Source organism: Macrotis lagotis, chromosome 1 (assembly GCF_037893015.1).
Source record: "Macrotis lagotis isolate mMagLag1 chromosome 1, bilby.v1.9.chrom.fasta, whole genome shotgun sequence".
Classification (NCBI taxonomy): Eukaryota; Metazoa; Chordata; class Mammalia; order Peramelemorphia; family Peramelidae; genus Macrotis; species Macrotis lagotis.
The window spans coordinates 236888966-236910400 of NC_133658.1; the positions used below are offsets into that span (position 1 = coordinate 236888966).

A 21435-nucleotide genomic window follows, 5' to 3' on the forward strand; every position below is an offset into this window, starting at 1 on the left:
GAAGAATTTCATAGAAGATTGAGGATTGAATGAAGTTGAAATTCTACCTTTGGGGACAGCTAGGTGGCACAGTGGATAGAGCACTTAGACACTTAATAATTACCTTACTGTGTGATCTTGGTCAAGTCACTTAACCCCATTGTCTTGTAAAACAAAAAACAAAAACAAAACAGCAACAAAAAGAAATTCTACCTTTGACACTTACTAGCTCTGTGACCATGAGCAAGTCTAAACCTCTCTGAATCTTGTGTTTTTCATTTGTAAAATCTACAAAAGCTTGGAGGATAACTCAAGCAAGAATGTGATGAAGCTGATCAGGGGAATCCTTCTGCTGGATTGACCTAAGCATGTTCTCTAATCCCATTTAACAGTCTCTTTGTGGAAAGACTTGCACCTACCTTCTTTAGATAATCCAACAACCCTGATCATTCTTGGCCAATGGGAGATTTCTGTACCATCGTAACAAAATTGACACTGGCACATTTTCCAGCAAAAGGTCAGAGATGTATGACAACTTACATGAAAGGTTCCCCAGACCATCAGATTAGGAAATTCCACTGATCACTACCAAGCTAAAAAAATGGAAAGCTTATGTAAGTATAAAACTTATTAAAACATTTTGTATAGACCTCAGGATTATGATAGCTCTAACTTTCAGATAGAAACAGAGTTTAAAAAGAGAAAAGTTGGAAATACTCTTCCTGCCTACATAAATTCAAAAGAATCTGTTCATAAGCTTGGAGAAACCTAATTTTTATGATAAATAGATGTAGATGGTCCATGATCCCCAAATTCATCTGTATCATGTGAATAGGATTATATAAATTCCAGCTAAAAGGAAACTAATGATCATCCTTTTCAACTCCTTTACTTTATAGATGAGGAAACTGAGGCCCATGAGAGTGAAACAACCTGCCCAAATTGCCAAAGTAGCAGAGTTGGAATGGTTAGAAATGTCTCTGGGATTAGGACCTGTTTAGAAAAGGAACCACTGAAATGCTAAAGGATTTCCCCCTCAGAATCCATTGAAGTTTAATGTTTGCAATTATGTAGCTATCCTGGTCAGCATGGGGAAATAAGTTACCCCCACCCTTTGGCATTCTCGGCTGAAAATCTCCATTGCATTCACTTGTATAACAAATGGAAATTATGATAATGAAGGGGATCATTTATTAAAACTGACACACGTGAATACTGGTGTCACATGATTTAGCTACAAGATAGGTTTTACCTGACTTTCAAAGTCCTTCACAGATTCAAATATTCTCTTTCTCTTTTGTTTTTCCTGAAGTTAGTTTGAACAAACACACTAATAACTACACAATAAAAATTCATGTTGAACATGATTGCTACTCAAAGGAGGACTGTAATAATGATTTTTTTTAAAAAAATGCAATAGTCCCCAACTTTCCAATAACAGTCATAGAATGTTGTATCAGATCCATCTTTAGACATCATTTAGTCCAGTCTCCCTAATTTATAGTTGAGAAAGCTGTGGCTCAGAGAGATTAAGCAACCTGCCCAAAGTCACACAGCTAGTTAGCCACAGAACTGGGACTAATCTAACATTTATACAGAATTTAAATGTTAACAATAATCATAAAAGCTCACATATAGCTTTTGAATGTTATTAACAATAATAACTGCATTTATACAAACCTTGAATAATAATATTAACTGCCATTTAGATATTAATGCCAATAATAATAATAATAGAAACCAGCATTTAAGACTTACAAAGCACCAGCTTTATGTTATATCATTTATTGAGGAACAGCTACTTGGGTATTATCCCCATTTTACAGATAAGTAAACTGAGACAGAGGTTAAATGACTTGCCCGGGGTTGGCTAATTAAATGTCTGAAGTTGGATTTGAACTCAGCTCTTCCTGATTGTGAATTCAATACTGTATTCTCTGTACCACCCAGTTATTTGCGGTGTGCTATAAAACACATTGCTTAAATTAGTTCTTTTAATAGCCCTTTACAGGGAAGGTATTAGAAATACTAGCATCATGGAGTACCAGCCCTGGAGTCAGGAGGACCTGAGTTCAAATTTGGGCTCAGACACTTAATAATTACCTAGTTTTGTGACCTTGGGCAACTAACTTAACCCCATTAACTTGCAAAAACCAAAAAAAAAAAAAAGAAGGAAATGCTAGTATCTCTATTTTCACCTCAAAAACCTGAGGCTCAGAGAGGTTTATATTAATTAATCCAGCATGACAAAAGTTTCAAAGGTGGGATTTGAATTCTGAGGATAACCCACTATCTACTATCTTGCACTACCTCCCATCCCTTTGTGTGCCTGCTCGCATTCCAATGATCTTTTCCACTCTACTACATTGTTCCCTTTGCTGGAAATATTGAACACACTCTAAGACATGAGACTATCCTCAAGGCCAGTCTTTAATGTTTAAAGATTCAAATTTAATTAGAAAATATTAACCTTAGCATTCCATCCATAAAGACAAGAAGGGAAAGAATATTAGACTTCAAATCAGGGAACCATGAGATTTGTGTTCTAATATAACCTATCTGTGTTTCCTTGTGAAAGTCAGTATACCTTTCTGTGTCTCAGTTGCCCATCCACAAAATAAGAATCACAATTCTGTTGTAAGGAAAACCCTCGGTAGAATGTGTGCTATAGACATATGCCTTGGGGATTGTTGGCCTTTCTTTCCACCCGAAGAGCCAATGGACAGTCCACCTGTGGCCAGGAGAGTGTCTGCCAAGCTGCACCTGAACTGTGAAGGTTGTGACTATACACAAAAGACAATTCCTTTCCTGGCAGCTACAACTTTTACTCACTATTGCCTTCACTGACAGATGTTAAGGAATATAAATGCAGGAAACATCAGCCTCTGCCAGTTCTGACCTTAGAGACTTTGACAACTGAAGGCTTGACATTCTTTCTTCTTTCCTTTCTATTTTTTCCTTTCTCTGTATTTTCTTTAGTATTTGTTGCTTTCTTTTCTCCATGATGTCCCCAGATTGTTGACTGATTGACCATCGGTCAGCTTGCACCTGTAGTCCCTCTGCCTGAAAGAAGGATTTCCTAGTGAATTTCACAATTATTAGTATAACATACAAAGAGTTACAAAAATGCACTAAAGAAATGGCATTTTTCATCTGTGAGCTGATGCCAAACTTCACTATTGCTGGAATAATAATAACAATAATAATGATGATGATAGAGATCATATTTAGATGCCTAACCACTCTAGTGGTAGAGAAGGTGCTGAGTGTCTTTGTTGGGTAAATCACCCATTCTCAATCTGCTTTCTTAGTTTATATTATCACACTGTTATACAGTCTGTGTTATATTATCACACTTCCCTGATTTGGGTGATGAAGTGGAGAATTATCTAATAGCAACCATTGAATGAAAACTTGGTTCTTGCCATTCTTTGTCTTGGTTAGCAAGCCCAATCATAGGATTAAAAAGAATGAGAATTACCCAGCATCATCACCACCACAAAAAAATGAGACTTGTATCCAGGTTTATGACCTTTTATATCATCTCAGAAATGGAAAGGAACTTAGAGTCCCATCAAGTTCATTCCATAACCACACTAATATGTCCTTCTATAACATAATGGGCAAGTGTTCATCCAGCCATCACTTGCAGACCTCCACTGTATTTCCAAGTGCTTTAGAAACCTCTCTGCTCTCCTCTGGACACTCTCCAGCTTATCAAAGCCCTTTCTATATTGCAATGAGGCAGCTGATGGTACAATGGATTGAGCACTTGGTCTGGGGTCATGAAAATTTGAGGTGAAATTCAGCCTCAGTTACAAACTCACTGTGTGACTCTAGGTAAATCACTTTAACCTCAATTTCTTCAACTTTAAAAATGGGGATTTTTCACTTACCTCACAAGTTGTTATGAAGATGAAATATTTGTTAAAGAATTTAGCTCTGTCCTCGCACACAATAGGTATTTATTTATTCCTTCTCCCCCTCCACTCTCCATCTTAAAAGGTCCTTCTTACAATGCAGCCTTAACTAAATTCAGTATCCCAAATGTATTCTAACCAGGGCAGAGTAAATTATAATCATCATCCTGTTTTGGACAGATACTAAGCCTCCATGCACTTACACATCCCAGTTTTGTTATTTTTTCTTATTGCCACATTCTGCCATGGACTCATGCTGATCTTGTAATCCATTAATACCAGAGGAATCAGATACAAATTTTGGGAGCTAACTTTTCATAATTTCTCCTATCTATGCAAATTTACTTTGAATTCAAATGAGTGCAAAAAGATAAAATTTACCTTGAAATAAAACTTTTCCTCTATTTTCTTTGCCATATGGATTAGAAAAAAATTACACTGCATCAGTTGTCACAGCTTGATCCTTCAAGGAATTCTTTCACTCCTTTTAGTAATTTTTTCCAGATGAACTGCATTTTAACCATATAGTCTGTATCTTGTACTTGTGAGGCTAATTTTTGAACCTATGTTTAAAATTTTTCATTTATTCTTATTCAATTAAATCTTATTATGTTCAGCCCAGTATTCTAGTGTTCCTCTCCTCCTTTCAGACTTTTGTCTTGCCCATGGAGTAGATTGCACCATGATATAATACATATGGTGAATTTAAGTACATAAGTACACAAGTTAGTTTTAACTCTTATATGAAGCACCTTGGGACTATATATTATTTACAGTGAGATTAAGCATTTGTCAGATGTAACTTGATTTAAGGCTCTGCATGAGTCCTTCCCATGTTGCCTGCTGTCTGATATCATCACCCTTTTATTGTCTGGTGTTCTCAACACCTTGGTCTCTATCTTCTGTACTCTGAATAGACCACCCTTCTTTTCACAGACTAAGTCTAACTCTCATCTAACCTTCCAAATCCCTGAAGGTAAAACAAACCAAAAACCCCTTTTATTTTTCACATTTTTCCATTTAGTTTGAAGTAAAAAAATATCTTCTCAGAAGAAATTTTGTTGTCAATCAGGGCCCTCTGAATTCTAAAAATCTTAAATTCCATTTCTATTGCTTCCTAAATCTTTCTTCATTTCTTCCCACTCTTCACCCCTCAACCAGAATCTTCCAGCTTGATTGGTAATATTTTCTCTCTGTCCTTGTTCTTAAGGTTTCCTTGATAGATTGATTACCCCTTTACCATACATATGTTTGTCTTCAGATGTCTGGCACCAAATACATCTTATATATACACCTACATACACACACACACACACACACACACACACACAAACACATTCACATACATTTAACTGGTTACCACTGTACCTTGTTTACAATACCTTCAGTCCACTGGATCTCTCTCATAAGTCCTTTGAGTTAAACAGGGTTCCTTCTACCCCCCCCCCCCCCCGCTCACAGCATGATTCTAGTGTTTGTTATTCTGTTAAAAATTAGGCATCATTATCCTTCCCAAAAGAGGTCTAAATGCTCTTCCCTTATACCTTTAGTAATATTTAGCACCTCACATTAATATTTTATCATATTTACTTTTACTTTCTGACTTGGGTTTTCCCTCTATTAACTTTTTTCTTTTCTTTTTTTTCAAAGATAGAAACTTGACAAAGGTATATGGCTAAGATGAAGTTGTCACAACTTGGCTCTATTTGGGACCATGCTAGGGAACCAGGAGTCCCTTCCTCTAAGGCAAGAGTGACTTGATATGGGAGAGCAGAAAGAAATGATATTCAATGTCAAATAGCTCAGGGCTGTTATGGTAGCAGGAGGTATCCATACATAGCAAAAGGTGGCTTCTAAGAAATTCTACTGGTAAATTTCAAAGGAATCACTTGGAGCTGGTGATGAGGGAAGTTGGATAAGTAAGAATTGAGAAAATGCAAAGTTGGCAAAGACCAGAAAGTTAGCAATGTGGGAAGAGAGACTATATGTCAAAGAGAAACTATAGGTCAAGTCAGTCACAAGAACTAGAACAGCTGTCCTGACATTGCTTGCTAAGACATGGGCAGGTTTTATGCTAAAAATGCTTGATTAGTTAGCCCTTTGCCAAAGTGGAACTTTCAGGATTAAACAAGCTGCCTCCAATCCTGGCAGGATTGGTTCTCTGGGGCCAGGATCTCATCCTAATCTACTCAGGAACCTTTGACATCAACTGGGATGATATTATCTGATTGGAATTGGGGGTTTTCATGTGATGCCAGATGGTTAAGATGTTAATTCTCAGAGGACAAAGCTCAGGGAAGTTGGGAGTCATTCATATAATAGGATTTAAAGATTTTGTTTTTGTTTTTGCTTTTGTTTTGGTCCTCTTAGGTCTCTGTCTCTCCAGAGATTGCATGCCATTAAAATATGTCCATGGGGATCCATTCTGATTTATTTTTCCAGATTCATGTCATATTACTCCCCAACATGAATACTAAATTTCACTCAAACTGACAACTTACTGTTTCTCAGACATGATATCTACTTCTGAGACTTTGCACAGGCTGTTTTATATGCTTGTAGGTGCTTGATCTTCACTCCATTCCCTGGAAGCTCTAGCTCCATTCAGGGTTCAGGTCAAATGCTACCTCTCACATTAGATCTTTTCCAATTTTTGTTTGCCTTTTCCAGTCTTTGCTTTGTATTTACCTCATAAGGATTTTATATTTATTTAATCTGTGTACCTATTATTTTCTCCTCAGTAGAAAGTAAGCTCCTTGAGGGCAGGAACTATATTGGTTTTGTCAGTGCGATACAGTGTCTGACATAAAGTAAGATTAATAAATGAATAATAAATTACATTGGATGAGTTTCACCAAAGTTTTGGTGGTAGGGAAACCATCCATTTCATGTCATCGTAGATTCAACACTGGCAAGAAATTTCTTGACCCTATGGTCATATTCTTTCATTCTTACAACTAAGGAAAGTAAATCTAATAATGTCACAATGACTTGTAGTAACAGTCAAGATTTGAACCTCTCACTCCAATTCTAGACACCACCACCCCCAGTCTCAGGTTTATTGGACAAGAGAATGGAAGAATGGAGTTCTGGAAACCATACCTCCTGTCCAGGGTTACAAATGAGTCTTTGGTACCTGGATAGCCTGTCCATTACTCCACTCACTCTCCATAGTCACCCCCCTCCTCCCAGTACAAATCTTTGGGTAACCAATAAATCTTGTTGATTGACTGACTGTTTAATATGGCTTGGTTAACCTTCATTAGGCAAGAATAGTTTTTAAGTATGTCTAAATGGAGAATATGAACTCCAAGAAGGGAAATGACCTTGCCAGAGGCAAAACATCCCTAAGTATTTTGAGAGCTGGTCCCATCCAGTTGTCTTCTCTCATGAGACTCATTTATAATGCTGGGCCAGCACTATTTTAACATACAATTTCCTGAGAATAGAGAAGCTGGGGGATGCCACTACCCCTTTTATTCATTATAATGGAGCAAGGAAAGCAAAGCAGCAGGAAAGTAAGGCAAGGTCCATAACAATTTCATATCTCTCCCCCTGCCTTACATCCCTTCTACAGTTCAGTGTAAGCTTTTTTGTCTCTCATTACCCAGGTAGCTTATAGTCATTTTATGACACTGAAAAACTCTGGCAATGCCCCTTGCTTTTAGAAGAGAAATGAGTTCTCTCATGGTACAGAGGCTTAGTTAAGAGCCGAATCAAACAAGGGATTTAAAATTTGGAAAGCTTTACAAAATCCACATAGGAAGTCGGGTGTTCAATGCCCTATCTGCTCAGGAGAAAATAAGGCAAAGTTAAGCCAAAAGGTGTGTTCCCTCTGGTGTCAGATTAATAAGGTTTTATTGGGGAGTCCATGCTCCCCAACCATCAGTCATTCTTGAAGTAGAGTATGGGCAGAAAGGGTGAGAAGCATCCTGACCAGTGGCACGTAGAGCAACTTATTGTTGTTGTTTGTGCTTTGATCTCAAAGAGGACCATGACATCGGGGAGGTGATGCCATGACTTGCAAGTGACTTTGAATTAAGTGAGGAAGAGATGTCTAAAATCGCCAACTTATGATAGATGGCCAACATCTATAAGATATTCAAGCAATAGCCCTTAATTGGCTCAAACTTCCCATTCCCCAAAGTTCCTAGAGTTGACTTTCAAAAATTCAGTTGAATAATGATAACTGTCATTTTTAGTTTTCTTTGAGGTTTATAAAGCATTATCTCATTTGATCTACTAAATCTAAAATTATGTGGTCCTATGAAATGAGGAAATGAATATGAAGTGAATGAGATGGATGAAACATCCACACTATGATTTGTGAGCAGCAAAGTGACATCAAATCAGGAAGACCTGAGTTCAAATCTAGTTTCAGAAACTCTATCTGCCTCTGATTTCTCATTGTAAAATGAAGATCATCCCAGAACCTACCTCCCAAAGTATCAAAAGAGATAATATCTATAAGATACAGCATAATAGGTACTTTAAAAAGGACTCTTCATCTCTTTCCCACTGCCAAGCAGAAGGATTTTTGGTAAACATCTTTAGCTCATTGATTTAGAACTAGAAGGGATCTCAAACTTATCTTTCTTTTTCCAGATGAGGAAATTATGACCCTGAGGTCAAGTGACTTGCTCAAAGTCACACAGGCATTCAAAGCTAGTTCTTTGATTCCACATCAGATGCTGCTTCCACTGTCTCTTTGCTTCCAACTCTAGTCTAGCAACTTACAGACAGGACCGAAGCTTTCAGTCACCATCCTGCAGAATTTATAGTTTATATATAGATAAGATACACAGTAAACCAGTCACTACTTCCTGGGGAAGATTATATGATCAAAAGGGGAATGATAAAGTGCCCTAAGAAGAACATGAGATTTTCTGTTGGCTTTCTCTTAGGTTCTTCACTTCCTCAGATAACAACCCAACTAACTTTCTTAAAGCAAAAATTCTAGGAGATGCAGAAGGAAATATTCTTTTTTGTTTGGTTCTATGGGATATCTTGCTCTCCCTGCATGTCTCAATTTAAGACAGTAGATGTAAAAGAATGGCTTCCAGTCCATTTACTTCCCTTCATGTGCTCTACCTTCCAACCAAGCTAGACTGCTTGATGGTCCCTAACCACCATGCCATGCCTTCTCTCTTTGCCTTCACATGAGTTCTCCCCATCTCTTCTCCCTTCTCCATGCCTAAAGGGCTCTCCCTGCTCACCTTTTTTCTTTCAATTATTGTTCAGTCATTTTCAGTTGTGTCTGATTATTCATGACCCATTTAAGATTTTCTTGGCAAAGATAGAGTCCTTTGCTATTTCCTTCTCCAATTCATTTTACAAATGAGAAATTGAAGCAAATAGAATTAAATGACTTGCCTAGAGTCACATAACTAGGAAATTTCTGAGGTTAGATTTGAATTCAGGAAGTTGAGTCTTCAGCTACAGGCCTAGCTCTCTATCCAATGTGCCATCTAGCCGCCCTTGCTTCTTGAATGCCTTCATTTCATAGGTTCTTACAGTCTTTAGATTTAGAGCTGGAAAGGATCTCGATGGAAAAAGGTCATTTAGAGCAAGTTAAGGAGCTTCTTCTCACATGAAGTCTTGCTTGGTCAAGCTAGTTGATAATCCTTTTTCCCCAACTCAATTTATTTGGCATTTGCTATTGTGTATTTTTATATACCATTGTAGAATGGCAGCTCCTTGAGGACTCCTAAGTGTGTACTCAATATATAATATATTTATTGCCTTACATATAGACCTTCCATAAATATTAATTAATGTCTATTAAATGAATATGTTATTAATCACAGAATTATAGATTTAAAATAAAAAGGACCTTAGAGGCCTGTTCAGTCACACAGTCAAATAACATTCATTAAGCCATAAATAAATTAATGGAGTTTTAATAGAACACCAGTCCTCGAGTCAGAAGGACCTGAGCTCAAATCTAGCCTTAGAAACATGACACTTATTAGCCATGTGACCTTCAGCAGATCACACAACTTTGCCACGCATCCAGGGCCATTTCCAGTCATCCTGCTTCATCTCTGACCACTGAACCCAGATGACTCTGGAGGAAAAAGTGAGGCTAGCCACCAACCCCTCTCCTCACTCAAATCCAGTTCACTTGTTCATCATGGCACCACCTCCCTGGTTGATGGTCTTTGAAAATGAAGAGCAAAAAAATCATCACCATCACATCATCATTAAGTTATTAGTATATGCCAGACATTGTTCTAAGCATTGGGCATGCAAACAAAAGACAAAAGCCTGGCAACTCAAACTGTAATTCAAATCAGGAACATGAAGTTTCTAAGAAGTATTGAGGATCAAGAAGATGGCTGCTTTGCAGTTTAGTTCTCCTCCTACCCCCCCCCCCCAAGGAACTCATCTTCTAACAGAATGTTCAGTATAGAGAGACAGTTAGATGACAAGTTGGACTTGGAATCAGAGAGTCTCAGCCTCCTGAGTTTAAATATGACCTTGGACACTTATTAGACTTGTGACCCTGGGTAAGTCATTTAACCATGCTTGCCTCACTTAAATGACCTAGAGAAGGAAATACAAAGCATTCCAGTGTTTTTACCAAGTAAATCCTGAATGGGATCATACAAAAATCAAATTTGACTAAAATGACTAAACAAAAGCAGATAGAAAATATATACTGTGTAAATAGGAGATAAGTTTAGAGCACACAGCTAGGGATGGGACAGGATTCCTGCAAAAGGTGAGATTTCATTTGTCTTGAAGCAAGTTAGGGAAGCTTGAAGGTAAAGTAGGAGTGATATCTAGTGAAAAGACATAGAATGATGACAGAGTATCATATGTGAAGAATAGCAAGAAAACTACTGATACTATTTAATAACAACAGCAATAATAGCATTTCTCTTGCTCTTTAAGGTTCACAAAGTACTCTACAAATACTTTATTTTATCCTCACATGAATCCTATGAGGTTGCAGCTAATATTTCACTAGCTTATGGAATCTGAAGCCAATCCATGGGAGTGCATAGGACCTAATATTCCCCCAGTCAATGCAAAAACTGCCATCAAGAATATTGCTCTAGCAACCCAAAGTGACCCAACCAGCCATTTAATTATTGAATGAATTCTATTGTAGAAAAATTTTGGTAGGGTAGGGTAAAGCAGGGTAGGATAACTCACAAAACCCTGCTTAATTGTAGCACATTTAAAAATGAATCAACTGAATTAGAAAGAGGTTAAATGATTCCTCCATGATATCACCCAGATATTAAATGTCTAATTCTGAGTTCAGTACTCTATTCTTGTCTATGACTTCCCATTAATCCAAGGTCTCCCCCAAAATGCTAAGGCTCTTACATTGGCTCTTTTCACATCACTGTAAGCAACAGTGTTCACAGTCCATCTATCTATTATGGATTGTTCTCATTACATGACCAGTCTACCTTTCGTGTTCATGCATCTGGATATCTTGTACTCAAATATCATTAGTAATATGCTACAGCCCCATGCTTACCATATATCTCTCCATTATCTTTTCTGGATGACCCATAATTTTATTCTTTGATGATTTTGTTGATCCATAATCCAAAATCATTTGGCATCATCATGAGTTGACATTACAAGAATGAGTTATTTTGTGGGGAGCAGTCTGGGATTATTGAAAGTGTGATGCAGTTTCCCCACAGCATCCAGTCCCACATACTTCCTTTTATTCAAATCTGTGCCCAGCTCATTGCCCATGAAAAACATCTTTCCAAGATCTGTACATAAATGAAACAACTCTGAAGACTGTGTATCTACCTGTTTGTCATAGCCTAAACAGTCATTCTTTATCCATTTGGTTTTTCCTGTATGGATTGTTTGTCACATTTTGGTTTTATGATCCAGTCCAAAGCTATAGGAAATATCAGTCTAAGGGATACTTGATCATCCTGCTGAACAATAAAATAGGAATGTCATGTTATTTACCACAGGACTATTCACAAAGGACTATCATGGAGAAGAACTAAGGTAATATATGAAAGTACTTTGTAAACTATGCTGCACTGAATAAATGTGAAATATAATTTATGATTGTGCTTTCCCAGATATAATGACTTTCCACGGCCCATTTCACCTTCATTTGTATTACATCACAAATGATACTTCTCCAAAGCTGACTTTGACCACTATTTGCTGCCATGTGTGTAGCCCCTCTTTGTGATTTTCCCTTTTGTGCTTTATAAAGCACTCCATCTTGTACTCTAGGCTTCTACTTTATGTTGTAGTTTAAAAAAAAAATCAGAAACTCTTTTTCTTTAGTTTACTAATCTTTACAATTCTACTTAACCATACTGATTCCTGGGGTGTGTTTTTTTTAATCTATAAAGATAAGATAGGAAGAATTTCAATTTCATTGTCTCCAACTGTTACTTAAATATTTCCTGATTTTTTTCTCTCTGAATTTAATTTCCCTCCCAACTGTGTAAAATGCTAGCCATTAGTCTTTGAGAATTTTAACTATTGGACCTCAGAGTTCATTTTCTGAGACAGCATGACATGAGGCAAAAATATACTGAGGGAAAGCTGGGTGGTATAATGGATAGAAGTCTAGCACTAGAATCAGGAAAGCCTGAGTTCAAATTTGACCTTAGTCATTTGACATTTATTAGCTTTGTGACCACGGACAAGACACAACTCCAATTGCCTCAAAAAAGAAAAACAAAAGTAAAAGGAAGGCAAGAAGGAAGGAAGGAGGGAGGGAAGGAGGGAGGAAGAGAGGGAAGGAGGGAGAGAAAAAAGAGAAAGAGGGAGGGAGGGAAGGAAGAAAGGAAATACACTGGACTTAGGAATCAGGAAAAACTGAGTTCACATTCAAGCAACTAATGTTTGCTACCTAATGTGTCCACTTGAAAATCATTTAACCTTTCTGTGGCTCAATTTTTCTTATCTATGGAGATAACAATACCTATGATACCTACCTCACAGTATTGTCATGAGGCTCAAAAGAGGTAGTGTATGTAAAGTGCTTTCCAAAACTTGAAGCATTTTTTTAGTCTTTTTTTTAGGATTTTGCAAGCCAAATGGGGTTAAGCAGCTTGCCCAAGGCCCCACAGCTAGGTAATTATTAAATGTCTGAGGCTGGATTTGAACTCCAGGGCCAGTGCTCTATCCACTGTGCCACCTAACTTCCCCTAATATTTTTTAGTCTTATGGGATCATATATTTAGAAGTAGAAAAGATGATCACCTGATCCAAACTCTTTATTTTGTATATTGAAGAAGTAAGACACAGAATTTAATTGATCTGCCCAAGGCAATACATATAATAAGTGACAGACATGAGATCTGAAGCCAGGTCATCTGATTCCAAAAATAATGTCCTATAACAAATGTCAATTATTCTTATTTGTCCTTATGGCAAGGTCACCTTGTCCCAAGCTGTAGGAAATCCCTTAAATTATAGAAAATGAAAGAGTTTGCATTGGGGCGGAGACCTGGTGAGACTCCCTAGTTGATGAAATGATTGGAATGAAGATAGGGCGCTCATTGGGATGCAGGTAGGCAAGGTAGTTACTTCCATTCATTTCCAGAGCCATTTATTTGCTTTCTCCAAGACTTTATATGCTCCCTTGAGAAAAACTGTTCAAATCGTTCAAGGGCAAGGTGGTCTCTAGCGTCCTCCTTCAACTGAAGCATTGGCATAGATGCAAGTTTGAGCAGAGATTTGTTTTGTTTTGGACTGGAGACAGTGCTATCAAATCCCTACTCCCTGGTGGCAGAGGAGGTAGGGTTAGAGGGGTGTTCCCACCCCACAGGTGATTAATGTTTAATTATGTGGGCCTGGGGGAAGGAATGGGAGCCTGAGGCAATGAAAAAGTCTGGTCCAAGTTGTGATTAATATTTGGAAGAGTTCCCAGTGAAAAATTAACAGTTCTGTGGCAAATCAAGCCAGAGTTCATGAGGTAACCAAAATCTAGCTGAAGCTAGAAAAGTCGAGATGATGTGAAGGTAAGGTCAATAAGTAACATGGTAGAGAACAGACACTGTTTCTGAAATAGATGACTGATTCACAAGACTTATCTTAAGGTGTGTTATTTTAGCCATAAATGTCATCTAGCTCAGCTGTCTCTATTGCCATCATTCTAGATATACCCATTGGCCTCAGTTTTATATTTTGAAGCAAATCTATTGCCTCTTATATATGATGTCCTATTAAGGATTTAAACATGGCTTTACATCTCCTCAAACCTTCTCTGAGTTCATTAGTCTAAGTTTCTTCCACTCTTTTTTCCCACATTGTGACTTCTTGATCCCTTGCTTTCTTGTCCATCTTCTTTTGGCTTCTCTCTAGTTTGTCTGCATCCATTCTAAATTGAGGTATTCACAACTAAGCACAGTCCCCAGATGTGGTCTGGAAAGAGAAAAGGAGGTCCCTTATTTCCTATGATCTTAATCCTATGATTCCTTAGTGTCACAGGATAGAATTTAAAGGTGAAAGACAAGTTGATGAATTCAGTTCCCTCATTTTATAGAAGAGAAAAATAAGACAGAGAGGTAAAGTGACTAGAGAGGCAGTCGTAAGTTAACAAATGGCAGAGCCAAGATTGAACCAAGTCATAGACTTATCAGAGACTTACAATTGGAGAGGACCTCAGAGGCCATCTAGTCCTAGGGTCATAGATTTTAGATCTAGAAGTGATATTAGAGCCCTCATTTCATCATTGAAGAAAGTAATCTCCTAGGAGGTTGTATGCCTTACCTAAGTTAACACAAGTTACCACTTAAGGTCCAGGGAACAGTATTTGAAGAGTATTCTGACACCAATTCTGACACTGAACTGGTTTTCTGTTGTACTTGTAGGGTAGTGATTAGGTGGTGGAGTGGATAGAGCACTGGATCCTGGAGTCAAGAGGACCTGAGTTCAAATTTGACCTCGGACACTTAATAATTGTCTAGCTGTTTGACCTTGGGCAAGTCACTCTTTAACCCCATCACCTTAAATAAATTTTAAAAAATTCAAAGTTAAAAAAACCCAATTGTGCTTGTAGATTATTTTAGCTGGAAAAGTGCCTTTTATGGATTTGGAAATAATCTCAGGGGGCTAAACAATGTGCTCAGCAATACCCAGCTGGTTACTCTAGAACTCTAAATTAGGTCTAGGAACTGGAGCTTTGGTCTCTCAGACCAAGGCTCTTCTCTGCCCATCTCTTTCCATATCCTACCCTACAACTGTATCTTTTGGTTCAGCTGCCAAGCACAATTCAGCAGAGGCCTGCCATCATTGCCACCCTCCAGACAAGCCCTCTTTTCCAAATCCACTTTCCAGAGCATTTCTATCTTTTCCTGAAAATGTGCATCCCAAAGTTTCTGGTGCTGGCAGAGTTTCTCTTCTTATGTTTGTTTTTCCGCTTAGCTCTGTCATTCCAAAAACTGCTGGTCCAAAGAGAAATTTCATTTAATTCTGGCAAAATCCCCAACTGCATTTTGTTTTGCTTTCCATCCCCATCACAAAGACAACTTTGCCCCCTTAGTTCCCCTAATCATCAGAGACATTTTTATACTAGCCAAATTGCATCAGACTCCTTGCAAAATGAATCAATTTAGGGAGAGTATGAGCTGCTGCATTGTCTTAAGTGTATATTAACATTTAGATACATTATTTAAAATGAGCCTGGAGCCGGTGCCAGAGAGACAACCTCATGACTATTCTGAGTCATTCACCTAGACACTAAAGAAGGAAACTAGGAATTTGATCTTTTTTTTTTCCTTGAAAGGGAGTGTTTCTCTAGGAGTGTCTTAAACTGGTTAAAACCTTTACAATGCTGAGATTTAAGAGTTTAATTGTAAAAGCATGGAATTTTTCATATTGAGTCAGAGGAAAAAGGGACAGGAAGTTTATATGCTATATTGGCATCCTTATGCCCAGTTATTCAAAAATTCCAATGAATCTATGATCTCCCTCCCCATTCCTGATAACACAGATTGAAACTCATTCATTCTGCCCATCTTGGGCAGCTCTTGGTCCATATCCTCCTCAGGTTTACCACAAGGGTTTCACCTATTATGCTGGGACCATTTCTTGATTTTTCTTTACATCATGAAAAAACCAAGGGTGCAGATGTATCAGCCTATCCATAGGCTCTCCACTTTTTTTGAATTATGATATTTAATAAATTTCTTTTTTTTCTAATTTTCATCCATTTGTACATGCATATTTCCAAGATACAAAATTTCCCTCCACCTTTCCTTCCTACCCCCCCACCCCAGTAGGGAACAGTCGGGTTAGCATTTCACAATCATATTTTATTAAACATGTTTACAAATTTGTAATTTGAGGCATGAGGAATTGGAATTAAGGGAAAGAGATACATAAGAGATACTTTTTATAAAGTGTTCATCAGATTCGGTAGGGGTGTTTTTCCGCTGTGTGTTTTGTTTTGTTTTGTTTTCCTTCCTCTGGTTGGGGATAATATAGACCAAAAAACCAGTCTAACACAATTGTCCTAGCTCTCTGGACTGTTGAGAGGAGTGGCTTCCATCAAGATTGTTCGTCTCATAATAACCCCTGGTAGAATATTGACAGAAAGAAAAGATAACCAAGTGATACCCAGCAATGACCCAAGATGCATTTTCTGCATCCCTATCTTCTTCCTATCATCCCTCTAATATGAGCCAAGATTTTGTCATTTGAATAGAGACTAGAATATCCAGGCACTCCTATTGAAAACATGTCAAATATATAAACTCTACTCATTGACTGATATATTGAAGTTATATACATGCTATATCTCCCCAGCTGAGTGAGTATAAACTCTTAGAGAGCTGAAACCGTTTTTGTGTATCCTAGGTAATTCTCTTCCATATAGTGGGGACTTAATAAGTACTTATTGAATTGAATTGAATTTGAAAGCGACTAGTTTATTATTGTTGTTATATTCAACACCAGAAGGAAGCCCTGGTTTCTTCAAAACAATTTGATAAAGTTCCATCCTTTTAGAAGATATACAGGCATTGAAATTATTAACTCCCCACCAGCCAGGTAGAATTAAGATAAATAGAGAAGCTAGCTTTGTATCTTATAAGTTACTGCTTAATAATAATTTTTTTTGTTTTTTTCAAGGCAAATGGGGTTAAGCAGCTTGCCCAAGACCACACAGCTAGGTAATTATTAAGTGTCTGAGACCGGATTTGAACCCAGGTACTCCTGACTCCAAGGCTGGTGCTTTATCCACTGCGCCACCTAGCGCCCCCAACTGTTTAATAATAATTAACTGGTACGTAGCAATTTGTGGATTGCAAAGCATCATCCATTCAAAGTATGATTAGAACTTCTATGATAGAAGTACCCCAGGTATTATTATCTCCTTTTTATGGATTAGGAAGCTGAGGCTGTTGACATACCTACGGACAACACAGTAAGGGTCAGAGGCACAATCCAAACCAAGATACCTCCTAATTTCATATCCATCATTTGCAGCACGATTTTTTTCTTCTTTTATAAACAAGCAGTAGACTAGCTGCTTTGCATATTAAATTCGCTTAGAAACCAAAGGGATAACATTTCTAAATGAAAGTATTCCAAGGTGACTTTTAATAAGAGCTAGTTTAGGTGTTATTTTTGCTAATAAAAAAGCTATCAAATTCTCTCAAATCTACTTCTAGATGGAAACTATAGGTTCCAAGTTGCATTCCTTAGGACAACTAGTAATGAAACAGAAAGCAATGGACTCAATTTATAGGTATGCAACTAGAAAATGGGAAGAAAGCAGAATTATGAAATCTAAGGATCTCAGTTATAGGTATCTCCCAGCCACAGCTGCTGCAATCCATATGTGACCAAGAATTCATTCTCACATATTTAACAAATTTTGTTGTGGGTCAATCATTTCATTTGTGTCCATCTCTTTGGGGTTTTCTTTGTCAAGATGCTAGAGTGATTTGCCTTTTCTTGCTCCAGTTCATATCATAGATGACATACAGAGGTAAACAGGTAAAGGGACTTGTACAGGGTCACACAGCTAAAAAGTATCTTAGATCAGAATTGAATTTATCTTCTTGACTCCAGGATTGGTGCTATAGTCACTGTGCCCCCTGTCTTCTTTAAGCTGTCTTATTTAAGAAACAGTCATCCAAATTTTAGTTGAACCACTATAATGAGAAGAAATCTATTCCTACCAACTTTCCCATTCTACTTTGGGCAGTGTTAATTCTGGAAAAAGCATTTTTTTCTTACACAAAATAGAAGTTGTCTTCTCTTCACCTATAATCCATTCCTCCTGATTCTGCCTTCTGAGACTCAGGAGAACAACTCTCTTTTCATATATCTATGATATGAAATAGTCATTATTTCTTGTGTCCTCAGTAAGTCTTTTCATTCCCAAGCTAAACATCCCTTGTTCCTTCAGTTCCTACACAAAATGGACCAGGCTGTCCAACAACAAATACCCTTCAGATTTTTATCCTCTTTTCTATAGCATAGAAAATTGTGGGTTTCTATAACCCATAACTGAACATAGCACCTCAGATGTGGTTATGGCCATGAGTGACCCAAGCTCCATAAAAAGTCTAAATATCATAACTTTAACTCTGAAGAAGACCTTGGATGTCATCTATAGAGCACACAGCTATCATTTTATAATTGAGTAAAATGAAGGCTAGACAGGTTGAATGATTCGGCCACTTACTGCAAAGGTAATAAGTGACAGCCAGGCTGTCAGATAATTTTGTGTGTCCTTCATTCTTGAAGAAGACCATGACATCAGGGAGCTGATGCTATGAGAAACACATGAATTGGATTGGGGGGGGGGTGCTATGCTAGTTCACCAACCTCACTTTCTCCTCCAGAGGCATCTGAGTCCAGTGGCCAGATATGAATCAGGATGACTGGAAATTCCCTGGAGGAGAGGCAATCAGGTTTAAGTAAACTGTGCAAGGTTACACAAGCTAGTAAGTGTCAGAAACTGGATTTGAATTCCCTTCCTCCTAATTCTAAGACCAGTGCTCTATCCACTGTAGCATCCAGGCTGTCAGATAAAGTTCTCATTGTCCCTATTAATTCCATCTTACTGCATCTGTACCAGTGTCTTGACTTTTGGGGATAATTTTGGAACTTCACTGTTTTGGTCAATTTGTTAACTGTCTTTCCTAGCTTTATATCATCAGAAAATTTGGCAAGTGTGCCACCTATCCCTTTATCTAAGTCATTGATTTAAAAAAAAAGTATTAAACAGAATAAAGGCAATCCCAGATCCCAAGAACACTCCACTAGAGACCTTCTCCTTAACTGATATCAGACTGTTAATGATTACTCTTGCTCCAGCCATTCAAGTAGATAAGCATTTATTAATTACTAAGTGCAAGGTGCCTCTCTAGGTTCTGGAAATAAAAGGACTAAGAAAAAAGTACTCTCTGTCCTCAAGGTGCATCCATGTTACTGGCAGGATGCAATGCAGAAGCACAAAAGTAAATAAAAGATGATTTGTGATGAAAGAGATCACTACTATCTAGGAAATTCCAAAGATGCTTCCTCGAGAATGTGGTGCTTTAACTGAGCCTTACAGGAAGCACAAGATTCTAAGTGGCAAAAGTGAGAAGAGAGTTCACTCCATCAATGGTGGTTAGCCTGTGCAAATACATGCATGTAGGAGGAGGAAGGCTAAAATTAAGATACATCTGGGGTGTCAGTTTGGTTAGAACAGACTGTGGATGAAATGTCTGGAAAGATAGGCAGCCAAGTTATGGCAGACTTTAAAAGTCAACCAAAAAATGGGTATTGTATACAAATAGCAATTGGGAGCCACTGAGGATTCTATTATTATTATCATTCTTACTAATAAAAATTATTTTAAAAATTAACAGGTCATCTTAATAAAACCAGCTAGACTTACTCAGTATCTGTTTATATTTGGATTAATTTCAGTGCATGATGTATCATAACAACTAGTCAGTCATTTCCTCCAAATCACTATCCTCATACACTTTTCATTTTACCTGGTTATAGGGAGCATTTACTCCCTTCTCCTGCTTTTTCATTTACATTATTCCCTAAAGGGCTCTTCCAGATTTCTTTAATTTTTTTATACTTGTTGGTCTTAATAGCATTAGAATATCCCTTCACATTTACAGTCTATCTGACTACTCCATTCAGTTTGTCATCTAGATTGTTGCCATTTGGCCAACTTGCTTCTTGTTAAAAGACAGTGTCATCATTATTCAAAGATGATCATATTCTTTTGAAAGACCTAAGGTACTACTGTAATTTTTAAGATTACTTGGAATTTCTTTATGAGAGAGATGAGAGGTTGTGTTATTTGGCTATGTTATTTGATTTTGATGCAGGTTCATCTTTCCTTTATTATTGTTTTTTTTTAATAAGGGAAGACCCACTGAGAAGGGAAGAGGAATATACTTAGAAATGAAAGTGATATAAAAATAAAACATATCAACAACACTTTTTAAAAAAATTCATAACTTCTATGGGTCTCAGTTTTCTCATCTATAAAATGGAGTTGATACTTGATGTGCTTTTGTATGTCAAAAGAAAAGTTATGGTAGACAGTAGCCAATACCTGCTTCTAAGGAGTAGATTTGTTCCTCTTCTTTTCCCTCCCACTTATCTTCTGGTTTCCCCTTAGAAGTGGAGTTCTCAAAGACTCTTAGCTGGGATGATTGCTTATGTAGTTCATTTCCATTCTTTAAATTAGGCTATTTTCATCTTGTGTTAGAAGATGAGAGGCAGAGTAAGTCTCTCTGTCCTTGAAATATATCCCATCTATCTCCCTGTCTTTACATTGTCCATTGCCCTATAACTGGAATTCAAACCCTTTTAACCTCTACCTCACAACATACTTGGCTCATTTCAATTCAGGGAATGCTTCCAACAGAAAACCTCCACTGATTCCTGCCTACTCTGTTGGTAGCTAGGAGGTTCAATACATACAGTTTTAGCCTTGGAGTCAAGAAGATCAGAGTTCAAATTTTACCTCACATACTAGTTGTGTGCTCTGAGCAAGTCACATAACTTCTTGCCTGCCTCAGTTTCTCCATCCATAAAATGGAGATAATAATAGAATATACCTCCCAGTGTGACTGAATGAGAAAATTATTTTATTAATATTCTATATTAATAAATTTACCATAAACATGATTTATAATCAAATTAAATGTTTAAATAAATAACACTTTTAAATCACTTTGCATATTTCATGGAAGAGAGTGTTTAATAAATGCTTCCTCACTTCCTTTAAATTTCTATATGTTTTACATTTATATTTAATTTTCTGTGTGCATATACAAGTTGTTATTTTCCAATAGTATATTTTGCAATCTAAGCTCCTCAAGAGCATAAAGAATTATATTTTTGTCTTTGTAGTTTCAGAGTCTGGCATATATAGGTGACTGATAAATATTTGTTGAATAGATGAATGAATGAATCATGAGAAAGCAATAGACTCTCCAAACTTCAATTTGTTCATATGGAAATAATAATATTGACAGTCCTTACTTCACAAGGTTGCTTGGAGACTGAACTAAGATAAGACATGCTCTACAATGTTTCACAAATCTTAAAGTGA

At 37.3% G+C, this 21435-nt stretch overlaps 1 protein-coding gene and 1 long non-coding RNA gene across 3 annotated transcripts in view; one reads left to right on the forward strand and one right to left on the reverse strand.

Moving 5' to 3' along the window:
- Positions 1-3170, reverse strand: part of LOC141504649 (uncharacterized) — a 144464-nt gene extending 141294 nt beyond the window's left edge. For both annotated transcript variants that reach the window (XR_012473443.1, XR_012473442.1), the window contains exon 1: positions 2879-3170. This is a non-coding gene — a long non-coding RNA (uncharacterized LOC141504649). The remainder of the gene's footprint in view (positions 1-2878) is intronic.
- The window catches only part of ALK (ALK receptor tyrosine kinase), a 1220046-nt gene that overhangs the window by 682723 nt on the left and 515888 nt on the right, over positions 1-21435 (forward strand). The gene's annotated exons all lie outside the window — the stretch shown is intronic.